The sequence below is a fragment of the Trachemys scripta genome, chromosome 6, assembly GCF_013100865.1.
Source record: "Trachemys scripta elegans isolate TJP31775 chromosome 6, CAS_Tse_1.0, whole genome shotgun sequence".
Taxonomy (NCBI): domain Eukaryota; kingdom Metazoa; phylum Chordata; order Testudines; family Emydidae; genus Trachemys; species Trachemys scripta.
The window spans coordinates 14,074,203-14,098,105 of NC_048303.1; the positions used below are offsets into that span (position 1 = coordinate 14,074,203).

Here is a 23,903-nt window from a genome sequence, read left to right on the forward strand (position 1 = left end):
TAATCTAACAAGATCTCTCCAGCTGGCTAGTGGGATCTATATACTAATAGCATCAGAGCACCTTCCACCTCCAACATGGGGCTAGGGCTACCTCCCTGTGTCCACTCATGGCCAAGTGGCTCAAGGCCCTTGACTGGAAGGCTCCGTGGAGAGCAAAACCAGCCCCTGTCACCAGGTCCCTTTGGCCATTCTCGCCGGTGGAATCAACACCCAATCTGGTTGAGTTGTTTGTTACTGGGGCTGTGAATTTTCGGGCTTTTCTTCTTCCCTGCAGCCGCCGGATGCGCGGTTTCCCCGGGTGGGTGGGCTGGCTGGGGACCATGCCCCTGGGGCGAGGGAAGTCCCAGGAGCTGGTGTAAATGAGAGCGGAATCCGGCCCAGCCGATCCGAAGGCGGTGCGCAGGAGAGGGGGCCCTGGTGGCTGCCCTGGAGCAGGGCTCGGCCCTGGGAAGAAAGAGCCGCGCAACCAGGGCTGCGTTTGCGGGGCGCCCTGCAGCGCTCGGCGCGGCTCGCTGGGGAGGGCGGGGGGAAGCTGCAGCGGGGCAGCGCGAGCGCAGGTGGCCGCCCCGTGACGTCAGGCGGTGGGCGGGGCCCCGGGAGGCGTTCTCCCGGGGCAGATGTGCCGGGCGGCTCGGGCTCGCGCTGCGGACTGAGGGGCAGGAGCGGGGCGAGCCCCGTCCGAGGAGGCGCTCGCGCTCGCTGCTGGGCTCGCTGCGGGCAGCCGGGCAGGGCGTCTCTCCCCAGGGGTAAGTGCCTGTGCCAGGGATGCTCTTCCCCAGGTAGGGAAGGCGCGGGCGGGCTCGGGCTGAGGGGCTGCCCCCCACCCGCCCCGGGAATGAAAGAAGCGAACCCAGGCAGCCCCTCCAGCCGCGGGGGGAATGCGCAGGAGCTCGCGCTGTTCCCCAGCACCTGAGTCTCGCTCGCCTGCTCCTGGAGCCCTTTGCTTCTTGCCCTCTTCGGGTTCACTGCGGGGTGGGAAGCGGGGGTGGAACCGGGCGGGCTTTCATGCCCCCAGGATAGGAGTGGAGATGGGGAGAGAGTTAAGCAAGGATGATGACATGAGTTCCCCCGGGGTCTCTACGATACAGCGCTGTAGTCCCTTCCCTGCCCCAGTGCAACGGTGGGGTTACGGGGCTGCTGTATTTATCCCCTGTGCTGCACTGGAGATATGCTGTCCTGTACTAGGTCTGGCGGTGTGGACAGTGGTCCCCATGGAGAGGTGGACAGTGGTCCCCATGGAGAGGTGGACAGTGGTCTCCCTTTCCCCGGCAGAAAGGACTCGCTGCCCACTCCTGAGCCTGTGGGGTGCAGTGCAGGAGACGCTGGAAGGGGCTGGATGGGGGGAGTGTGTGATGGGGGCATGCCCTGGCATGTTAGGGGAGAAGGGCACCATCATTTTCACGAGCTCTGTATCTTCCATGGAAATCCTAAATATATTTCTCCTGTCCCTGCTCTAGTTACAAATGCTGCTGCTAATGGAAGGCAGACAGGTAAATGCGGCACCTGTACAATGTCCTGTGGTGATTAAGGAAGGTGATAACTGGTGTCTTTAAGCATGTTATCTTGTGGGAGGCATTGAATTGAGGATGGTGTTTAAAAGGCTTGGCGGGGGATGATGATGAGTCTATTGGCACCACATCGCTCTATTATAACATTTCTTATACTCTGCTTCCAATACTTCTGTGGGCTGTCATCACCTTATGAGCTTGATTCCTCTCTTCCGTGCCTCAGTTAACGCCACTGAATTCAGTGGAGTTACTCCTGACTTACACTGCTGTAAGTGTGTAGAGAATCAGGCCTTATGTGTTTCCTCGCGTACACTAAAGAGCATGAATACTCCTGTTTGCTTCACTGGCAAATGTCTAAATGGCACTTGCATGAATGAACGGTGACTTTGTGAGTGTAGCGTCACCTCAGACGTTTCATTTGCAGGAGCTTTAATACTTCTCTGGCTGTGTGGGAAAGGCACATTTTAGAGTAACGGATGCTGAACTATGATGTGGTGTAAGTGATCCACCAGCTCGTAGCTGTACACAGTTACTAATATGGCTCTTAATTACCCCAGTGAAGGAAACATACTGTTAGCCTTCTGCACCTGACAGCTGTTGGGTGTCAAGTATTTTCTGTACTCCTGGGAACAACCTTGCACCGATGGGATGGACTAGATGACCTAATAAAAACAACAAAGAGTCTGGTGGCACCTTAAAGACTAACAGATTTATTTGGGCATAAGCTTTCGTGAGTAAAAACCTCACTTCTTCGGATGGTTTTTACTCACGAAAGCTTATGCCCAAATAAATCTGTTAGTCTTTAAGGTGCCACCAGACTCTTTGTTGTTTTTGTAGATACAGACTAACACGGCTACCTCCTGATACTAGATGACCTAATATGATTTATCTATTGCTAATAAATTCCAGTGGTGATTCTGAGCTCTGGAGCAAAACATGATTATACCTGTGGCATAATTTTGGCCAAGTTGGGTGCTTAAAATTAGATCTTGAAATAAATTGTGTGATTTGTATTTTACAGGGAGTTACAGGTGCCTGACAGTCAGATAAGTGACCTAACCGTAGTGTTGTTTGATAATACTAGGCTTAGTCTTTTACATCTCCTCTGCTTTGCTGTGTCTCTGGATGTGTAAAACTAATGATCGGATCCTCTTAAATAAATCCTCATCAGTGACTTACAACATGCAGCTGATTTCTGCTGCTGCCCTTCATGAAAGATCCTGTCTGCTTATTAACTATTAGCAGCACTTCACGTTTTCAAAGCAATGTATGAATATCCGTTAGATGACAAGACCCTATGACCGGTCAGTATGACAAACCTCATTTATGAGGCAGGCAAGCTGTGGCTTTGGGGAGATAAAGAAGCTTGTTCGAGGCTACATGGTAAGTCATTGGCAGGGTTGGGATTAGAGCTCCTAGAACGTAGTTTTTCAAACTGGAGGGCACCCCCCCCCCACCACCAGGGGTGGCGATGAGGTTATCAGGGGGGTGTGAGGACCTGATGTGAAGTAGCGCAGTCTCACATCTTACCTGCTTTCCGATGAGTAGGAGATGGTGGAGACAGTGCCCTTGCCCGGGTGGATGCAATGTCAGCAGCCAGCATGCAAGTGGAGGTCCCAGGGGGAAGGGGTTGGAGAGCAAGCCCACCCCTCTGCAGTGCCTGTTACTGGCCTGGTGCGGAGGGAAGGCCCTGGGGGGGAGGGATTGGAGAGTGAGGCCACCCCCTCACAGAACCTGTTATGGCCCCACCCCTCCCACTTCACACCCTGCCCCACCTGAGCCCCAGATACTGGGCTGGTGGTATCAGGCAGCACGATCTGGGCAGTGAGAGCAGAGTGGAGGAAGCAGCTGGAGCCAGCGAGCAGAGTCAGCAGGCACACCCTGGTAGGCATTGTGGCCCACCATGGGGGGGGGGCATGCAGCAGGCTGGGTGTAACCCCCATAACCCACATGTTGGTTATAAGGGAAAAGAAAAGAATAAGAATGCAGAAACACAAGATACCTGTAGGTCCAGGCATATAAGAACTAGCTTAAGTGTTTAGCATAAGAGTAAGCCCCCGCAGCCTTAGTAGAAGTAAGTCGCTCTATAGCGTTAGCATAAGTAAACTAGCAGTGACCTTAAGTCACAAGATGACATAAGACTTTGTTTTGCTTGTTTTGCAATATTAGAAAATGCTGAAACTAAGCATAAAACCACTGACAGGTGCAAGAAGGTAGTTTGTACCAGTTTTAGGGTATTTTGCGGGTAAATATCAGCAGATGCCTAACCGCAGGTGGCTATGGTAACTAACTTCTATGTATATGCTAATGAGTTTAAACTAATTAATATACTAATCTAAAGGATAAGGGCACTCCAATATTATGAGGGTGAGGAAGTTAAAATATGGTGAAGAAGGGAGGAGCCACTCATGAATTTGCATGATGGTCTGTAAAGGATCTGTCTCAACCCTTCTAGTCCTCCCCAAGGATAGCGTGAGCATACACATGTAATAGGGCTGGACATAACTACAGGATTGTATTACTTCGCCTTACTTGTTTGGATTGTTTATTTATAGGACTAATCGTAGTAATAATACAAATTCTGCAACTTCAAATGTTTCTTCCTGAGCGTGAGTGTTGTGGTCATTGCTGTGTACATTGGGACTCCCATCTGAACTGTAATTCTGATAATACTGGGCCCAATCTTGGGACAAAAACCTACCACATTTTGGAGTGTTAATTTGGAATTTTAAATATTTTAAATGGTTAATGTAATCGATACCTAATCAATAGATCAGGCAACATGGGAGAGTGGGAGCAAGGGCGTTTGGGGGGAGCAGAGCAGGATGTTGCCAGAGGATGTTGTGAAGGCCAAGACTATAACAGGGTTTAAAAAAGAACTAGCTAAATTCATGGAGGATAGGTCCATCAATGGCTATTAGCCAGGATGGGCAGGGATGGTGTCCCTAGCCTCTGTTTGCCAGAAGCTGGGAATGGGTGACAGGGGAAGGATCACTTGTTGATTACCTGTTCTGTTCATTCTCTCTGGGGCACCTGGCATTGGCCACTGTTGGAAGACTGGATACTGGGTTTTGGTCTGACCCGTATGGCTGCTCTTATGAGGATTGTTGACAAGTTAGAGAGAGCCTGGCGAGCATGGCCTGCCTGTTGTGTTTGTAATAAAGCAGGTGAATTTTGTCTGGTTTCAGGTTTTGGAAAGTTTTCTTTACGAACCTATGTCCCTCTGCACCTAAACACCTACAGACACGATTCACTGCAATAATATAGAGTCCGAAACCAGAAGGTCCCATTGTGAGCATGTCTGATCTCCTATATAACACAGGCCATAGAACTTCCCCAAAATATTTCCTAGCGCAGATCTTTTAGAAACACATCCAATCTTGATTAAACCATTGCCAGTGATGAAGAATCCACCACAACCCTTGGTAAATTGTTCCCAGGGCCGGTGCTTCCACTAGGCGCCCTAGGCGGCTGCCTAGGGCGGCAGGATTGGGGGGGGCATTTTGCCGTCCTCGGCGGAAATTCACCAGCAGGGGGTCCTTCCGCTCCAGGTCTTCGGCGGCAATTCGGCGGCAGGTCCTTCACTTGCTCTGTGAAGACGCGGAGCAGAAGGCCCCCCGCCGAAGGCTCAGAGGAGGAGCGCTGCCGCCTAGGGCAGCAAAAAGCCTGGCACCGCTCCTGATTGTTCCAATGGTTAATTACTCTCACCGTTGGAAACAAGGTACAAATTTTTAATCTGAATTTGTCTAGCTTCAACTTCCAGTCATTGGATTGTGTTCTACTTTCCTCTGTTTGATTGAAGAGCCCATTATTAGATATTTGTTCCTCGTGTAGATACTTATAGACTGTAATCAAATCACCCCTTAACCTTCTCTTTCTCATTAGGCTTGGAAGGATTCTAAATCGTTAGTTGTTGGTAAGCGTCAATTTCACCTGACACGCAGCAATCGACCAAAATCAATCAATCAATCAATCGATGGATAGTAGTAGGTAAGCACAGCCTCCCCCTTACCTAGTGCCTGCAGGAATTTGGTATCCTGGCCCCTCAGCTGTGAAAGGAGCGCCCTGCAGCCCAGCTGCCATGTCCCCGCTCACTCATTCATCAGCCAGGAGTACAGGAGTATCTGCTGCTCCGGGGCCAGAGCTGTTCAGCAGTGGAGTGGCCTCCCCCACAGCCAGGGACTCATCCTCTTTGTTGTGGTCCCAGCAGGCACCTTCCTTGCCAGGATAGGAGCATTTAGCGGGACTGGAACAGTGGCAATCATGTAACAAAGGGCAGCGGTGGCTGCCAAACAGTATTGGAGCTGCAGATCCGATTGATGAACGCAACAGTGCTCTAGGATTGAAGTTCAGAAAGAGTATGGATGCGGTTACATTTGTGGTGTGGCCTCAATTGCACTAGTACAGTAGGAGAGGCCAAGTTTGTTGTTTTATGTTAGTAATGGGTCTCAAAAGGAAAACCCTAGAGCAGGGGTAGGCAACCTATGGCACGTGTGCCAAAGGTGGCACATGAGCTGATTTTCAGTGGCACTCTCACTGCCCGGGTCCTGGCCACCTGTCCGGGGGACTCGGCATTTTAATTTAATTTTAAATGAAGCTTCTTAAACATTTTAAAAACCTTATTTACTTTACATACAACAATCGTTTAGTTGTCTATTATAGACTTATAGAAAGAGACCTTCTAAAAACGTTAAAATGTATTACTGGCACGCGAAACCTTAAATTAGAGTGAATAAACGAAGACTCGGCACACCACTTCTGAAAGGTTGCTGACCCCTGCCCTAGAGGAATATTGCAGTGAATAGCCTGACCTCCAATTTAAAACAGTGAATAAGTCTGGAAAGGGAGACAAGGACATTTTGTGCTGCAAAGTTGGTAAAACAGAAATCTCTGGAAAGGTACATAGTATTGCTGATCATCTGAACAGTAAATCTCATTTGACAAGCAAAGAAAGTCAAGCAAAGGTAACCCGGGCTTTGATAGAAGCCTGTTTAGGAAGAATGAGAAAGGAAGAAGCTGCAGATTTTCCACACAATCTGGTACACGTGTTGTGTTTTGAGCCAATTCCAATGAATACTGTCCATGGGGTTGGAGATTTTTATTAGCTCTGCTTCACAAGTATGCACCAACAATGTGCACTTCCCAGAACATCATTAGCTGGAAGAAAAATTCCCGCCTGAAGTTTTTGCTCACCACCAAGCTACAATAAAGGATCTTTTGAATGATCGGAAATTCTCTTTAGTAATTGAACCCCAGAGTTTTCCGGACCGCCAGCAATTAACATCCTTGCAGTGTTCTACAGTGACAAAAATAAATCAATGAATACTATTCTATTGCAGGGGTCATGTCAATTTGGTTTCAAGTTGTGTTGTGAGAATACAGCCAAAAGTGGGAATACTGTATGTCAGTCAACAGTGACTCCACAATAAACATGCCACGCTTAGTAAAGGACTTGAAAGAAATGTATCCACATCCGCTGCACATTCCATGCATTGCTTATCTTTTATGTATAGCCATTGATCATTCAATCAATCCTGATGCATTCTACAACATGAACAAATTTGCTGTACATTTTCTAGCGATATTTAAACATGCCAACAGGCAAAGGCTCTTTTAAAGTTATCTGCGTGAGCAAAATTGTGAGCGTGTGCTCTCTCATGTTGTGCTGTCGTGTTACGTTTCCTGGCTTAAGGCAACAAAATTCATTCATGTTTATTGGGACAGTGTGATGGACTTTCTTATTAAAGAAGAGGTAGCATTCATCTCAAAGAAGGCAGTGAAACTATATCAGGTGGTCGAGGATGATGGAAATCAGCAAGAATTGCACTGCAAGTTACCTTTTCTTTGTGTATTTTTGGGGGAAATCTACAGTGTTCATTTGCAAATGGAAACAAATACACCCTTCATACATTGCCTTGATACGCTGCTTACCTATGACTTATAAGTTCCTGCTGATGTACATTAATGCCTAAAAGAAGTGGAACTCAGGTCAGTGGACTCCAAAAGGCAATTCCTTTCATCTGCAATGCATGCTTTCTCATCAGAATTTCAAAGCAAACTGAAGGCAGCCATAACCTGGAATGTACCAGACAGACTCTATGGAGCTGGATCTCTTTTTGCCAACTGTCAAGTGTTTGATCTATTTGTCACACCTCAGATTTCTCACAATTTTAGCGACTGTGAAAATATTCTGCATATTTTCCCTTGCAAGGCAGAAGAGTTCAAGCACAATTTTGATTTGTACATAAAGTATGAAGTGCCTTGTGATGACAGCCTAACTGGAGAAGTTGAAACCCAGTCATTGCCTGTCACATCCAGTGTGGTATTACATGCACTTGCAGTGCCAGTAACTTCAGTGCCTATCATTCAGTTTGTTCAGAAAAGTTCAAGACCAGTATCACATGCAAGTATCTCAAAGACCAACTTCGGCAGCTCAACATTTTTTACTACAAAAAGGATATAAGCTTAAATTTGGAGAGTTGCATGGGCGGTGGGTATAATAGACCAGGGGAGGCTCCGCTGGCACTGCTGTGGCCATCGGACCCCTCATTGCGGGTATGTGCTACCATCTCCTCAGCCGCCCCAGAATCTGCATGGGGCATAATAAATCAAAAACTTCCCCCCAATAAACTCTGGCCGAGGTGGGTCTCGGGGCTCCTCCGGCCAAGGGGTGTGTGGCAGAAGGGATGGAGCCGGGGCTAGCCTCCCCGAAGGGGGGCTCCACCTGCCGCCCATGGAGAGCTTTTGAAATCTGAAATAATCTGCTGGTTCTAGAAAATAATTACTAATTCCAGTACATGTAATAAAAAGCCTGAGATACTTTATTTATTTATTAGCTCAAATCTCCTAGCTGTGGGAACTGAAGACATTATGCGCAAAATTATGTGATTTAGGCATGTTACAAATAACACTTTAACTTTTTGAATCTTAATATCTACTGCAGGGGTTGGCAACGTTTGGCACACGGCTCGCCAGGGTAAGCACCCTGGCGGGCAGGCCAGTTTATTTACCTGCTGATGCGGCAGGTTCGGCCGATCGCGGCCCGCACTGGCCACGGTTCACCGTCCTGGGCCAATGGGGGTGGCGGGAAGCCACGGCCAGCACATCCCTCGCCCACGCTGCTTCTCGCCGCCCCCGTTGCCTGGGACAGTGAACCGTGCCGAGTGGGGGCTGCGATCGGCTGAACCTGCCACGTCAGCAGGTAAATAAACTGGCCCGGCCCGCCATTGTGCTTACCCTGGCGAGCCGCGTGACAAATGTTGCCGACCCCTGATCTACTGTCATTAAGTAATTGTCTGACACCTGCCCCTTAATTTCCTGCAGTTGTGAAAATTCTAATTGATAAAAATAAAAGAAGCTTAAAACTAAGGCTGTCGAGTAATTGCAGTAAACTCATGCAATTAACTAAAAAATTAATCGCACTGTTAAACAATAGAATACCAATTGAAATTTATTAAATATTTTTGGATGTTTTTCTGCATTTTCAAATATATTGATTTCTATTATAACACAGAATACAAAGTGTACTCTGCTCACTTTATATTATTCTTTTTTATTACAAATATTTGCACTATAAAACGATAAACAAAAGAAACAGTATTTTTCAATTCACCTCATACACTTTCATGATAAAGAAATTGTAACTTACAAATGTAGAATTTTTTTTTGTTACATAACTGCACTCAAAAACAAAACAACGTAAAACTTTAGAGCTTACAAGTCCATTCAGTCCTACTTATTGTTCAGCAAATCGCTGATACTGCTGTCTGCTTCCTATTAACATCCCCTGAAAGTGAGAACAGGCATTTGCATGGCACGTTTGTAGCCAGCATTGCAAGGTATTTATGTGCCAGATATGCTAAACATTTGTATGCCCCTTCATGCTTCGGCCACCATTCCAAAGGCCATGCTTCCATGCTGATGATGCTCATTAAAAAAAGTAATGTGTTAATAGGGTTACCATATTTTAGCTTTAAAAAAGGAGGACACTCCACGGGGCCCCGGCCCCACCCCAACTCCGCCCCTTCCCCAAAGTCCACGCCCCAACTCTGTCCCCTCCCCTGAACGCTCCGCCCCCTTCTCGTCCCCCTCCCCTGCTTCCCGCGAATCAAATGAAACAGGGAGGCAGCAGGTAGGCTGGGGCTGGGGCAGGGTGCGGCGTGGCCCAGTCCGCCCCCCCCCCCCCCCCGGCCGAGCGGCTCCCTCCGGCGGCCGGCTGGCCCAGGCCAACAGGCTCTGGCCCCGGCATCTCCCGCCCGGCTCGGCTTGGTCCCTGGGGCGCCGGCCCCGGCCGAGCACCGCCGGCCCAGGCCGAGCACTGCTGGTCCTGGTCCCGGCTGAGCACCCCAGGCCGAGCACCGCTGGCCCCGGTCCCGGCCCGGTCCCGGCCGAGCACTGCCGGCCCCTCCCTCCCTATTTTCCCGGACATGTCTGGCTTTTTGGGATTTCCTCCCGGACGGGGATTTGAGGCCCAAAAAGCCGGACATGTCCGGGAAAATCCGGACGTATGGTAACCCTAGCATTAATTAAATTTGTGACTGAACTCCTGGGGGGGAGAATTGTATGTCTCCTGTTCTGTTTTACCCACATTCTGCCACATATTTCATGTTACAGCAGTCTTGGATGATGACCCAGCACATGTTTATTTTAAGAACACTTTCACTGCAGATTTGACAAAAAGCAAAGACGGTACCAACGTGAGATTTCTAAAGATAGCTATAACACTCAACCCAAGATTTAAGAATCTGAAGTGCCGTCTGAAATCTGAGAGGGATGAGGTATGGAGCATGCTTTCAGAAGTCTTAAAAGAGCAACAGTCAGATGCGGAAACTACAGAACCCAAACCACTAAAAAAGAAAATCAACCTTCTGCTAGTGGCATCTGACTCAGATGATGAAAATGAACATGTTGGTCTGCTCTGCTTTGGATCGTTATCGAGCAGAACCTGTCATCAACATGGACGCATGTCTTCTGGAATGGTGGTTGAAGCATGAAGGGACATATGAATCTTTTGCACATCTGGCACCAGGGGCGGCTCTGTGTATTTTGCCACCCCAAGCACGGCAGTGAGGCAGCCTTTGGGCGGTCCACTGGTAACGTGGATTTGGCGGCATGCCTGCGGGAGGTCCGCTGGTCCCGCGCCTTCGGTGTACCCGCCGCCGAATCTGTGTTACCAGTGGACCGCCCACAGGCACGTCGCCGAAGGCAGCCTGACTGCCACCCTCACGGCGACTGGCAGGCCGCCCCCCCCAGCTTGCCGCCCCAGGCACACACTTGTTGCGCTGGTGCCTGGAGCCGCCCCTGTCTGGCACATTAATATCTTGTGATGCCGGCTACAACAGTACCATGCATTCTCACTTTCAGGTGACATTGTAAACAAGAAGCGGGCAGCATTATCTCCTGCAAATGTAAGCAAACTTGTTTGTCTGAGCAATTGGCTGAAGTAGGACTGAGTGAACTTGTAGGCTCTAAAGTTTTACATTGTTTTATTTTTGAATGCAGTTTTTTGTACATAATTCTACGTCTGTAAGTTCAACTTTAATGATAAAGAGATTGCACTACAGTACTTGTATTAGGTGAATTGAAAAAAACTATTTCTTTTGTTTTTTATAGTGCAAATATTTGTAATAAAAAATAAATATCAAGTGAGCACTGTACACTTTGTATTGTGTTGTAATTGAAATCAGTATATTTGAAAATGTAGAAAACATCCAAAAATAAACAATAAAAGAATACCATTTATTTAAATAACAGAGTGATTAACTTTTTAATCGCTTGACAGCCCCATAATTTTGCATAATTGAGGAAATTAAAGAAAAATGCCTACAATAAAAATTGATTTGATCTGAAATTATGAAGAAAAGAATAAAAATCTAATTTTACCAAGCCTAACACAGAACTTAGGGCTGGTCCACACTAACCCCCCACTTCGAACTAAGATACGCAACTTCAGCTACGTGAATAACGTAGCTGAAGTCGAAGTATCTTAGTTCGAACTTACCGCGGGTCCACACGCGGCAGGCAGGCTCCCCCGTCGACTCCGCGTACTCCTCTCGCGGAGCAGGAGTACCGGTGTCGACGGTGAGCACTTCCGGGATCGATTTATCGCGTCTAGACAAGACACGATAAATCAATCCCAGAAGATAGATTGCTTACCGCCGGACCAGGAGGTAAGTATAGAGGTACCCTTAGTGTGCCTGTGTCTACATAACTTCTGTCCATTTATCATTAGAGACAAGGTGGATGAGGTAATATCTCTTATTGGACCAACTTCTGAGAGAAGGTAAAAGATATTACCTCACCTACCTTGTCTCCTGAATCCTGGGACCCACATTGCGACAACACTGCAAACAACAGTGGAAGATATCCATTTGTTGTTGTCTGTCCCTGTTTTGGTGGCAGGTTGTTCTGTACCATGATACTATCCCTGCCATCTTTCTCTTTTCTCACGGGGCTATATACAGTTTCCCTCATTGCTTTTTGGTTCAATCTCCTTTATCAGCTCTGATAATTCTGAAGAAATGTCATTCCTGCACTCTCTGATTTTGGATACAAGCAGAAAATGTCTGAGGAGATGGGGAAACTTTTCTAATGATAAAATTCTAATGAGCTATAGAGTCATAAGCATCACACACCTTTCACACGGAAATGTGGGCTGTTGATTTTTTTTTTTGCTTTCTGCCCTCCCACCATATAGCAGCAGACAACATATTGTTTCAGGGCCAATCCATTGTCTCTGTAAGCATGTCTGTCTAATCTGTCTATCTGAAAAAACATTCCTCTCTATTGGTAAAGAATTTATCCTCAAAACACCCCTGCGAGACGTGGAGACAGCATCATCTTCATTTTGCAGGCTGGGAACTGTGCCACAGAATAAGTTGTCCAGGGGAGTTTATGGACAAATTGGGAACTGAACTCATCTCTCCAGAGTCCCATTTTAGAGCCTTAATCACAAGACAATCCTGCTCCTAGGATGCTAGCTAATGGGAGTTCCTAGGGAATGTCATGTTTTAATCATGCCACATTTATATTCTAATGACATGAATATGATCCCTCAAAGATGCAGATGGAAATTAGGGCGTGAGCAACGATCCCACCCTGATTCTGCTAACCCCCAGTGCCGAAGTGATAGGTACACCTGACTATGGACGTTATAGGTCAGAGGATGTGCACAAAAGCTACCGGTGAAAATGAAATAAGCGTCTCTGTATATGGGACTGTGATGTTCAAGGCTGGGTATTGTTCAGAGCTTTTTTTTCATTAAGGCAGTCACTGCTTCATTGCACTGCCATATGAAGTGGCAGCATATAATGTGACATCAATCAGCACTCTCCAGCTGTTCTTTGGATTCCTCACTCCCTCAACATCTAAGCTTTCGCCAATTTCTCATTTATTTTAAAGATTTGCTTGGGGGAAATGTACAGTTCCAAGGATGTTGTGAAGCTGGACGTTTACCAGACAAAAGAGAACTCGTTTTTGTCAGGCTGTTTTTGGAAGGATTCCTCCAAATTGTTCCTCCTTCCCTATTCATTTTCAATTAGGAATTGGAGCTCCCCATTTAAAAAAAAATTAAAAATCCAGTTTTCCAGCTAAAACTGACAAAATCTACTGTTCCAGGCACTGACTCCGTGGGTGCTTTGGGGCTGAAGTACCTTTGGGGGGGAAAATATGGGGGGCTACTAGTCAGCTGTTTGGCAGCTGGCGGGATGCACTCAGGGGAGGGCAGAGAGGAGCCAGCTGCAGGCAGGCGTGGAGGTCTTGGGGGAGGAAGCTGAGAGAAGCGAGCGAAGGGCGGGTGTGGGGGCTGGAGGAGGGGGCACAGCAGAGGTGGGAAGAGGCAGAGCAAAGGCGGGACCTCGGGGGAAGGGGTGGAGTGAGGGCGGGGCCTGGGGGGAAGGGCAGAATGGAGATGTGGCCTTGGGGTGGAGTGCCCACCTGGAAAAATAAGTCAGTCCCTATAGTTCCAGGTGAAGGTCACTGATGTTACAGGGGATGAGCTGACGCAGTAACTTTCATCCCACAGATCTTTTCCATACTATCTCCAGAGAAATCAGAATTAAGTTCTATTAGGTCATCGAGCAGAATTGTTCCCTACAGCATGTATTCTACAGTGCTTTGTCCAGTATAGCTTTTAAGGAGTCAAATGATGGGGTTTCTACTCTTTTCCCAGGAAGATGGCTGCAAAGACTATTAAGAATTGTTTTCTGATATTGACCCTTTTCCATATTCCTTCAAATTGCTCCTGGTTATGTCTATTGGGACCAACTAAAATGATTCCTCTTCCCCTGCCTTCTCCTTGGTGCTTATGCCCTTCAGAGTGTCCTATGTCTATTGCTTAATCCATGGTATTTTTATAGTTTGAATGGCTGTCTAGTATCTGGGCAGAGTACTATGCCTTCTCAGGCACTGCTGAGCCAAGATGGGCTAGAACTAGCCCTGGTTTATGCTGGGTGCTAGTGCTGTAAGGCCATGTGTAGGGTCTTGAGATGGGAAGCCCACCAGTGAGGATTTGTAGAGGGGCCACACAGTTGGGGAAAGGAGGGATGGGCAGTGATTGGAAAGGGCATGGATCCAGTGTATTCTCTCAACTGACAGAGCTCTTATGGTGTTCCAGATGCAAACTAAAGCTTCCACTCTGTCAAAAATCCTGAGTGAGATCAGAGGCGTTAACTCCACCTGCCCTCCCCTTGGGTCACTCCTTAGCTACACACAGTAGCATCATTGTCCTGGCCCTTTCCTAAGGGATTACAATCTAGATTACATTTGGGTCCTGTAGGAATATATGATTAGGTTTGGACTCCATTATAACTGTCTATGGTGTGGGTGTTTTATTTATTTATTTATTTATTTATTTACCGTATTTATTCTTGCTCTCTTTCAATCCTAGGGATTTGTCCAGAGCAGTTTCTCTGTTTTATTTCATGTTGTCTTACCCAAGTATTTTGCTATCTTCACCCGTCCAGGAATGCTGCTAAACTCATCTGTTGTTGTTGTTTTTTTAAATGGGAAAGAGGTGACTGTATTGGCAGTGGGTTTATAGGCCTTAGGAAGGCACAGTGGGAGCCTTTATCTTTGATCATCTTGTGGGCAGTTTCATAGAATATCAGGGTTGGAAGGGACCTCAGGAGGTCATCTAGTCCAACCCCCTGTTCAAAGCAGGACCAATTCCCAACTAAATCATCCCAGCCACGGCTTTGTCAAGCCTGACCTTAAAAACCTCTAAGGAAGGAGATTCCACCACCTCCTTAGGTAACCCATTCCAGTGCTTCACCACCCTCCTAGTGAAAAAGTTTTTCCTAATATCCAACCTAAACCTCCCCCACTGCAACTTGAGACCATTACTCCTTGTTCTATCATCTGCTACCAATGAGAACAGTCTAGATCCATCCTCTTTGGAACCCCCTTTCAGGTAGTTGAAAGCAGCTATCAAATCCCCCCCTCATTCTTTTCTTCTGCAGACTAAACAATCCCAGTTCCCTCAGCCTCTCCTCATAAGTCAAGTGCTCCAGCCCCCTAATCATTTTTGTTGCCCTCCGCTGGACTCTTTCCAATTTTTCCACATCCTTCTTGTAGTGTGGGGCCCAAAACTGGACACAGTACTCTAGATGAGGCCTCACCAATGTCGAATAGAGGGGAATGATCACGTCCCTCGATCTTCTTATACAGCCCAAAATGCTGTTAGCCTTCTTGGCAACAAGGGCACACTGTTGACTCATATCCAGCTTCTCGTCCACTGTAACCCCTAGGTCCTTTTCTGCAGAACTGCTTCCTAGCCATTCAGTCCCTAGTCTGTAACAGTGAATGGGATTCTTCCGTCCTAAGTGCAGGACTCTGCACTTGTCCCTGTTGAATCTCATCAGATTTCTTTTGGCCCAATCCTCTAATGTGTCTAGGTCCCTCTGTATGCTATCCCTACCCTCCAGCGTATCTACCACTCCTCCAAGTTTAGTGTCATCTGCAAACTTTCTGAAAGTGCAGTCCACGCCATCCTCCAGATCATTAATGAAGCTATTGAACAAAACCGGCCCCAGGACTGACCCTTGGGGCACTCCGCTTGAAACTGGCTGCCAACTAGACATGGAGCCATTGATTACCACCCATTGAGCCCGACAATCTATCCAGTTTTCTATCCACCTTATAGTCCATTCATCCAGCCCATACTTCTTTAACTTGCTGGCAAGAATACTGTGGGAGACCATATCAAAAGCTTTGCTAAAGTCAAGGAGTAACACATCCACTGCTTTCCCCTCATCCATAGACCCAGTTATCTCTTCATAAAAGGCAATTAGGTTAGTCAGGCATGACTTGCCCTTGGTGAATCCATGCCGACTGTTCCTGATCACTTTCTTCTCCTCTAAGTGCTTCAGAATTGATTCCTTGGGGACCTGCTCCATGATTTTTCCAGGGACTGAGGTGAGGCTGACTGGCCTGTAGTTCCCCGGATCCTCCTCATTCCTTTTTTTAAAGATGGGCACTATATTTGCCTTTTTTCAATCGTCCAGGACCTCCCCCGATCGCCATGAGTTTTCAAAGATAATGGCCAATGGCTCTGCAATCACATCCGCCAACTCCTTTAGCACCCTCAGATGCAGTGCATCCGGCCCCATGGACTTGTGCTCGTCCAGTTTTTCTAAATAGTCCCGAACTGCTTCTTTCTCCATATAGGGCTGGTCACCTCCTCTCCATACTGTGCTGCCCAGTGCAGCAGTTTGGGAGCTGACCTTGTTTGTGAAGACAGAGGCAAAAAAAGCATTGAGTACATTAGCTTTTTCCACATCCTCTGTCACTAGGTTGCCTCCATCATTCAGTAAGGGACCCACACTTTCCTTGACTTTCTTCTTGTTGTTAACATGCCTGAAAAAACTCTTTTTGTTACTCTTAACATCCCTTGCTAGCTGCAACTCCAGTGTGATTTGGCCTTCCTGATTTCACTCCTGCATGCCTGAGCAGTATTTTTATACTCCTCCCTGGTCATTTGTCCAATCTTCCACTTCTTGTAAGCTTCCTTTTGTGCTTAAGATCAGCAAGGATTTCACTGTTTAGCCAAGCTGGTCGCCTGCCATATTTACTATTCTTTCTACGCATCGGGATAGTTTGTTCCTGCAACCTCAATAAGGATTCTTTAAAATACAGCTAGCTCTCCTGAACTCCTTTCTCCCTCATGTTATTCTCCCAGGGGATCCTGCCCATCAGTTCCCTGAGGTAGTCAAAGTCTGCTTTTCTGAAGTCCAGGGTCCGTATTCTGCTGCTCTCCTTTCTTCCTTGTATCAGGATCCTGAACTCGACCATCTCATGGTCACTGCCTCCCAAGTTCCCATCCACTTTTGCTTCCCCTACTAATTCTTACTGGTTTGTGAGCAGCAGGTCTAGAAGAGCTCTGCCCCTAGTTGGTTCCTCCAGCACTTGCACCAGGAAATTGTCCCCTACACTTTCCAAAAACTTCCTGGATTGTCTGTGCACTGCTGTATTGCTCTCCCAGCAGATATCAGGGTGATTGAAGTCTCCCATGAGAACCAGGGCCTGCGATCTAGTAACTTCTGCTAGTTGCCAGAAGAAAGCCTTGTCCACCTCATCCCCCTGGTCTGGTGGTCTATAGCAGACTCCAACCATGACATCACCCTTGTTGCTCACAATTCTAAACTTAATCCAGAGACTCTCAGGTTTTTCTGCAGTTTCATACTGGAGCTCTGAGCAGTCATACTCCTCTCTTACATACAATGCAACTCCCCCACCTTTTCTGCCCTGCCTGTCCTTCCTGAACAGTTTATATCCATCCATGACAGTACTCCAGTCCTGAGAGTTATCCCACCAAGTCTCTGTTATTCCAGTCACATCATAGTTCCTTGACTGTGCCAGGACTTCCAGTTCTCCCTGCTTGTTTCCCAGGCTTCTTGCATTTGTGTATAGGCACTTAAGATAACTCGCTGATTGTCCCATTTTCTCAGTATGAGACAGAAGTCCTCCCCTCTTGCACTCTCCTGCTCGCGCTTCCTCCCGGTATCACATTTCCCCACTTCCCTCAGGGCTTTGGTCTCCTTCCCCTGGTGAACCTAGTTTAAAGCCCTCCTCGTTAGGTTAGCCAGCCTGCTTGCGAAGATGCTCTTCCCTCTCTCCGTTAGGTGGAGCCCATCTCTGCCTAGCACTCCTCCTTTTTGGAACACCATCCCATGGTCGAAGAATCCAAAGCCTTCTCTCCGATACCACCTGCATAGCCATTCGTTGACTTCCACGATTCAACGGTCTCTACCCAGGCCTTTTCCCTGCACAGGGAGGATGCACGAGAACACCACTTGCGCCTCAAACTCCTTTATCCTTCTTCCCAGAACCACGTAGTCTGCAGTGATCCACTCAAGGTCATTCTTGGCAGTATCATTGGTGCCCACGTAGAGAAGCAGGAAGGGGTAGCGATCCAAGGGCTTGATGAGTCTCGGCAATCTCTCCATCACATTGTGAATCCTAGCTCCTGGCAAGCAGCAGACCTCTTGGTTTTCTCGGTTGGGGCGGCAGATAGATGACTCAGTCCCCCTGAGGAGGGAGTCCCTGACCACCACCACCACCTGCCTCCTTCTCTTGGGAGCAGTGGTCGTGGAACCCCCATCCCTAGGACAGTGCATCTCATGCCTTCCAATCGGTGAAGTCTCCTTCTGCTTCCTTCCCTCAAATGTGTCATCTAGTCCACTCTCCGCATTAGTACCTGTGGAGAGAACATGAAAACGGTTGCTCACCTGTATCTCCATTGCTGGTACATAGACGCTCCTCTTTCTTCTTCTGGAGGTCACATGCTGCCAAATTTCTTCACCGTCCCTCTGTCCCCTCTGCGCAGCCTGCTCCGATTCTTCAGAACATTGTGCCCGTAGAAGCGTATCTTGACGTCTGTCCAGGAAATCTTCATTTTCTCGTATGCAATGCAGGGTCGATACTTGTTTCTCCAGACCTCGAACCGTCTCTTCCAATATGGAAACTAGCTTGCATTTTGTACAAACAAAGTCGCTTCTGTCCTGTGGAAGAAAGACAAACCTGGCACAACCTGTGCAGGTTACAACCGCTCACCTTCCATAATTTCTTCCTTCTAAGATCTTCCTCAGCTGTTGCAGCAACTCACAGAAGCCCGCAAGATGAAAGCCTCAGTGGGCTCTCCCCAGGCAAACTCCCTCTGTTAGCCTCCGCTGTTCGTGGCTCAGCTAGTTTGCTGCTGATTGCCTTTTTATAACAGTCAGGCCCACTCAAGGCCCACCTGGAACAAAGCACTCCCAATTCACACTTTTCAAGCAAACAATCAAGCACATGGTCAAACTGACAAACTGTCCCCACAGCAGACACTCAGATACCAATACAGCCCCCCAATGCAGCACTTAGCGTATCTCCTCTCAGACAGATCCCAGGCAAACTCCCTCTGTTAGCCTCCGCTGTTCGCTGCTCCAGTTTAATAACTGCAGAACTGTAGGTGGGTACCTGAAAGTCTGAATTACTTTTACTGGAGACTATAATTTTTATCATTGTTTGGGTATTTTTTAAAAGATATGAGTGGGCTTGGAAGGATGAGATTTTTTTTTATTGGTAAATGTCAGTTGAAATTGATTTCACAATACACACACAAACAGATGCAACATATTTCCATTGATAAGAACTGAAATTTACAGCTAGGCAAAGTAAGAAAAATGTTGATTTGATTTAAGGCTACTTACTTTGTATATTTTGGATGTGATGTTAACAATTTGTATCTTAATGGTTTTAAGACTTTAACTTTTTGAATCTCAATGACCACGCATTAAATACATTTGTCTGATTTCCTCCACCCCTATAAAATTGAATGAAAACGTAAATAATTTAAAAAATGCTTAAAATCCATAATTTTGCTCAACTGTGAACATTTAAATAGATAAAAATTAAAACTTATTTAAAAAAAAAATACAACCCACTGATGAGATTCTTTGAAACTCTCTATCTATCTATCTATCTATCTATCTATCTATAAACTTGAATTTTACCAAGCCTAGATATGAGGTGCCTACAGCTTGGGATTGATGCCAGAGAAGCCACGATAACAAACATTCTCTGTCATTGTATCTCTCTGGTTTTGTAAATACACCTCTACCCCGATATAATGGTGTCCTCGGGAGCCAAAAAAATCTTACCGCATTATAGATGAAACTGCGTTATATCGAACTTGCTTTGATCCACCAGAGTACGCAGCCCCGCCCCCCCGGAGCACTGCTTTACCACGTTATATCTGAATTTGTGTTATATTGGGTCGCGTTATATTGGGGTAGAGGTGTAGCTTTGACATATAAGGCCAAGTCCATGTAGAACGAAATCGAGTTCAGTTTGCCTCACTCCATGACCCCTTTTCTTGTTCCTGCTCTGCCTGTCAGTTTTTTTCTCTCAGACAGTATTCTCAATGCCGTGAAACAGTGTCATCCAGCTCAGTGTGGTATAGAGGGTGATATTTTAAAAAATTGATACACCACCATATTGTGGGTTGCTATTACCTTTTATTGTGATATTTCCTATAACTAGAATGGGAAATATTGCAAATAGCTCTGTAAGTCAACTGCTATTACATATGCATATGCAGCTATATGATTGCATGGGAGGTATTATGATTCTGTTTCTTATGCACTCTACCTTCACATATGATTCTTTCTGTCTGCTGAGGGAGTCTAGAAGGCTGTTTTATAGCAGGAGGTCTGTCTCTCTCTCTCTCTCTGTCTCCCCGAAACAGTTCTATTAGTTCTAGGTTTTATTTATTTTGTTTTTAGTCATAAATTATTCTGACTTGAGAGTATGTGATTTGCTCTGTTTAATGCTACATGTGGCAAATGCCCAGATTTTATTGGCATCCACTGAAGTGAATATGATGTAAGCACATGATGTAGTTTAAGTCAGCACTTTAGATAATACACTGGTAGGTGCCTATCTTAGATTTAAGTTAGACAGATGTAGCTTGAATAAATAGAAATGTTAAAAATCATAGTGCTTTCTGTCTGTCTAGATACTATATGGCCCTCCTCCCCAGAGGATCTGGGTGACTGACCCTTTAGCTGGCTGGATCTTCCAATAGTGAATGCTTTGGCAATATATCATTATGTCCTTCACTTACTTTTTGTGGGCCTCTATGTTTGCTCCTGTCTAGCCACCACTACCTACCCTCTTCAGATATGTCTCCCACTGCAATTAAAAACCCACAGCTGGCCTGCTGGCTGACTCAGGCTTGTGGAGGTTGGGCTAAAGGACTGTTTAATTGCAGTGTAGATGTTTGAGCTTAGAAGGAGCCCGGGCTCTAGGACTCTGCGAGGTGGGAGGGTCCCAAAGCTCAGGCAGCATCCCGAACTGGAACATCTACACTGCAATTAAACAGCCCCTTAGCCTGAGCCCCATGAGGCCGAATCAGCTGGCACGGGTCAGCCGGGGGTGTCTGATTGCAGCGTAGACATACCTTTCAAGTCTTCACACCATGTATTCTGCTCCTGTTGCCACGGGCACTTGATTGCACTCGTAACAGTGGCTCAGATCCTGAAAGGTATTTAGGTTCCTAATTCCCATCTTGAGCTAGGTGCCTAAATACCTTTCAGGATCTGGGCAAATGTCCTTGAAGTCAGTAACCCTAGAGTTGAGTAAACCAATTCTAACTCCTCCCGTCCCCCCCAGCCTTCTCTTAATTGGAGCCACAGTCCATTTTTAGAACCAAACCTTTTTTTGAAGCTCTGAAACGCTTGGGTATCTCTCTCACATGTCCATCTAGTTTATCATAGGTCTGTGCTATTCAGAGTTCCAGCAGGATAAGTAGCCAGAAATACCAGGTGTCTCATGAGAGAGCCTTTTTTCTTATGAGGTCTCCAACTTGTTTTGGAGACATGCAATATGGATTTGTCTGAGAAGGATCCAGACTCAAATTCTCAACTCTTTGTGGTTTACTCATCACGACTAACAATAACTTAGTCCTACATGGCGTTGAGAGCCTTCTAACAGATGCTGAACACTCTCCACTCCTGTTGTCCTCAGCGGGAACTCAGCCTCTTGAAGATTGGGCCCAATGTTCTTGTTTCTGAAAACAGCCTTTTCTGAAATTTCATCCCTGTATGCCCCTCCCTTGTCCTGATATTCAGCCTGGCTGTGAGTGAGGCCTTAGATGGAGACTGAACTCCCAGTCAGATGCCTTTCCCCATTGGTAGACTACAGAAAACTGAGTAATGAGCAGATCAACCAACTTCAAACTGTTCAGTTCCCTTGGGGTATTGAAGTGCCCCTCACTGTCAGGCAGCGATCTCCCACAATGTATTCCTATTCAAATTCCTAATTATGCAGAGGAACCTTTATGCTTAAGGAGAATATTTAAATCATTACACCATACAAGCCACTTTACCTTATTTAATGTATAAAAATAAATCACATATTGAACCAGAGGGGCAGGCTGTAGAATGGTATAAATCCTGTGCAAATGGCCAGAGACTCTGTGTTTAAAAAATACAACTGTGATGTCATTTTAACTTTTTAAAAAAATATTTAAAGCAAACCAAGAAAAGGAATTGTGACCTTGTTAAAGCAAGGAGCTAGGATTTCGGAGTTAGGATTATGGTTCTACTCTTCTGCTGTGAGCAGCTTACATAAGGCAAAACTTCCAAATTTGGGTGCCCCAGATGAGGAACTGAAATCCATATTTAGACACCTAAATAAAAGTGCCCTGACTTTCAGAGGGGCTGAAACACCTTCCATTAACATTTGCAATTCAGAGTACTTCTGTTTAGGCATCTACAGTGTACCAACTTTGGCCTTATCCTTTTGTCTTAATCTGTTTTTTAAATGAGCATGCTATTTTCCTACTGCACGGGGCTGTTGTGAGGATCAGTTAATGTTTGTAAAGTGTTTTGAGATCTTTAGAGGGAAGGTGTTATAGATCTACAACTCACTGAGTGTGTTTGCCTGATTAAGAATATGTTTCTGTCTCGGGGTGAAATTCACCTTGTGCAAAGGGCCATGCTCTATTTAAGTCCTCCAAGTGTAGGGTTAGGTGGAATTTAAGTAGGGCATAGACCTGCATGAGGCTTGAGCAGAGAAATAAATCAGGGTTCTCAGCCAATGGGTTGGGAGCCAAAATGGGTCGCTCAAATGTTTCAAAGGGTCGCATGGTTCCTGTGCCTCCTGTCCCACAGGACTGGCTCGGCTCGCCTCCCTGCTCCAGGCACTGCAAACTCTGAGGTCCCAGCACCACTCAGGTTTAGCTCTGCCATCATGACGACAGGAGTCCAGATAAGCCGAATCTGAGTGAGTGGCATGGCAACCCCATGAGCCAGGTCACACAAATTTGGTCTAGTCAGGTGGATGGGGCTAAACCTGAGGGGCACTGCAACCCCAGAGGTTGAAACGCCCGGAGCCAAGCCCAGCCAGCCCCACAGTACAAGAGCTGCAGGAGCCGCCACTCTTGGATGAGTGCCAGGCAGGACCCAACCCTTCAGGGGGTAGGATCTGACTGAAACCACCCAATGGCCTCCACCCCCAGACTATTTAATGGGTCGTGACAGGCCATAAAACAGTTACAAATGGTTCCTAAACCCCAAAAGGTTGAGAACCACTGGACTAAATTACCCTTTTGAAGACGCTCAGCTTTGGCACTTTCTCTACTTTCACTAGGACATTACAGACCACCTGGGAATGGCCAAACTAGGAATTAGATTATTTTGGGTGCTTGTTTGTACAGCTAGTATAGGAAGGGGAGAACCCCAATAAATGTTCTCACTGAACGTGGGACCAGTCCTATTATGCTGGATTTTACATCATGCTGAAAGTAGTACTGAAACATTAGACACTCTGTAGCCCCTCCAAAAATATAAAATCTTGTAATTGCCATTGGTTTTTCTGCTGAAAGATTTATCAGCTGGTTTATTAGTTTTTATTGATGATTCATTATTTATTATCATTGTAGTATTTATTTGTCTCTCATGGTTTGCAGACATGGCAAATATTGCTACTTTGTATATTAGATTGTAATTTAATATTACAAAGTAGAGTGAAACCCCATGGTTATGGCCTAAGAGCATATAGCAGATACAGTTGCAATTAACATTACCACTGCTGGGGAAAATCGGATGCTTTTTTTTTAATTATTATTTCTGTTCATGTAAGCATGGGATCTTTCTTTCTATTACATCTTCATGCTTTAGACCATCACAGCTTCAAAACTCAAGTGAATTCTCTAGACACGTAGAATGCAAACTGACATAGTCTAAAAGTATGTCATTGTAGCCCTCAACTGTGATGAATACGTTAACGAGGCCAACTGATAATTCTCCAACACCCCCTACCATAAAGAACTCAAAGAAGACCCCACACCACAATTTGCTTAAGGATATTATCAAATCCTTCCCCAAACAACTCCAAGGGAAACTCTACAAACTCATC

At 46.4% G+C, this 23,903-nt stretch overlaps 1 protein-coding gene across 1 annotated transcript in view; it reads left to right on the plus strand.

Annotated features, from left to right (window-relative positions):
* The first annotated feature begins 697 nt into the window (after positions 1-697).
* The window catches only part of MAPK4 (mitogen-activated protein kinase 4), a 149,031-nt gene continuing 125,825 nt past the window's right edge, over positions 698-23,903 (plus strand). The window contains exon 1 of the mRNA XM_034774495.1: positions 698-746. The gene's annotated coding sequence lies outside the window, so the exon portion shown is untranslated. The remainder of the gene's footprint in view (positions 747-23,903) is intronic.